This window comes from Camelus bactrianus, chromosome 27 (genome assembly GCF_048773025.1).
Source record: "Camelus bactrianus isolate YW-2024 breed Bactrian camel chromosome 27, ASM4877302v1, whole genome shotgun sequence".
In the NCBI taxonomy this organism is placed as follows: domain Eukaryota; kingdom Metazoa; phylum Chordata; class Mammalia; order Artiodactyla; family Camelidae; genus Camelus; species Camelus bactrianus.
In genome coordinates, this window is record NC_133565.1 from 33,118,930 (window position 1) to 33,120,936 (window position 2,007).

Consider the following 2,007-nt stretch of genomic DNA (forward strand, 5'->3'; position numbering starts at 1 on the left):
TCTGGGCCTGCTCCTTGCCTTCAAAGCCATTCTGGTCAGGGGGTGAGGGTGCGGGGCTCCTGTTCACGATCTGGCACCTCCTGCCGGTAGGAGCATCACACACTGTCCCTGGTCCTCTCAAACTTCCAGCCTTGGAGCTGAAGAAGCGCTCAGCAGAGCTCCCGGAGCGTGAGGCAGTAGTGGGAGCTGAACCCACAGCTCCTGAGCAGTGCGCTGCCTGCCGAGCCGTGGCCCTGGGCTCAGCCCCTGCACCCCACCTCTCCCCACACCTCAAGAGCAGGCCTTTCCCCCTTCCCAGCCTCCACTACCTGCCCCCACCCACCCACTTCCCCTGAGAGGCCTGACTTGGAACAGCCTCCAGCCTCTCTGCCTTCAGGGGGTCCATTCTGGGCGGGAAATCTGATCAAGTAAGACCCCGGGGGGGATAAGCCTGTGGTGATGGATGTGTGTGGCCAGGAGGCTGGAGGGCGGGGGAGGTGGTGCCTCAGTGAAGACAGGTACTTGCTCCTGCCAGGACCAGCAGGCCTGGCCGGGCCGGGCTGCGTGCCCAGGGGACGGCTGGAGAGCAAAGAGGGACTGGTGGGCGAGCTTTGTCTGCTAGCCCCAGAGCTTGGCTTTTCAAATCCCAGGGCAGTGACAGGGCTGGGGTGGAATTTGTGCCTTACAAACTCTTGAGCTCCCTCCAAGGTTTTAGAATCCCAAAGGATGTGTGAAAAGAGGCCCCAGAGACAGGGGTGAGAGGCAGGGAGGGGAGTTGGAGGCCATTCAGGGGGATGGTGAGCAGGGCTAAGGACCAGGGATGGAGGGTGGGGCCTATGGGGGGTATGGAGAGGAACCCAGATGTCCCCCAGAGGACTCCCCATCTTCTCCCCTCCCCTCCCCTTTGTCCCCCTCTCTCCTGCCCCTCGCCTAGGGACCCAGGCCTTTTGAAGTTTTCCCAGGCCTGTTGGGAGATTTTCCTGAGTAGTAACTACTGGGGAGGGAAATGTGGCAGGCTTGGGACGATGGTTCCCCTCTTTGAATCTGAGCCCAGCTTGTGGGTGGCTCACAGACCCCACAGGGCTGGAATTACCCCCAGACCCAGAGTCACTCCCTCCCCTTCAGTCTGCCCTGTGCTCTCCTGGGCCAGCCCCAGGCTGAAGGTTTTGCCTGGTTCTTTCCTCCCCAACACCCTGCCTTCCTAGGGTGACCAAGGTGGCAGCAGGTGCTCAGGCCAGGAGTCTGGGAGTTGGGGATCCCAGTGAGTTCTGGGCTGGGGCAGACACCTGGGGCCGCCATCACCCTTCATGATCCCAGGCAGACTTGGCCTTTCCTGAACCTCATTCTCTGCATGAGGAAGAAGAGGGGGCTGCACGGGCTTCTGAGGGACCCCTTCTTGTGCACTGTTCTGGGTTCTAAGGCCAGTTTGGTCTTTGGAAGGAGCTCAGAGTCAATGACTCGGTCTGTTTTTCCAGTTCACAGCCAGGCAGCAGCAGCACAGGGGCTTCACAGATGCCCCCTCTGCAAGCCCCTCGATGGTAGGGAAAGAGTAGTTTCCAGGAGCAGCTAGTGGAGAAAGTGGGGCTCAAGCCCTGGTCCTGCCTGGATTGCTGGGCAACCTCCAGTGAGGTCCCTGCCCTCTCTGGACCCGAACAAGCTCCCTCTTTCCTGTGGGGATTCTCTTGGTGCCCCTATGGGCCTACAGCAGGGGACTTGAGGGACAGAGCACACTCCTTTGTCTCTATGGAGGCACCGGGAAAGGCCAGGCGGGCAGTAGCGCGGGAAGCCGAGTGCATCGAGGCACGAAATGAGCCCGTGTAAATCCCATGTAAATGAGCCTGCAGAGAGGGGGCTGGCCAGGCACAAGGCTCCTCCTCTATCTTTCACTGATGGACAAGCAGCATGGTGGGCCTTGGGGATAATGGGTGGCTGGACCATTAGGTTGGGCCCTGGGGGCAATGGAGATCCACATAATATGAGGGCACCAACACCAGCCTCTTGGGGGCCAGGGACAGAAGCCAGGCCTGT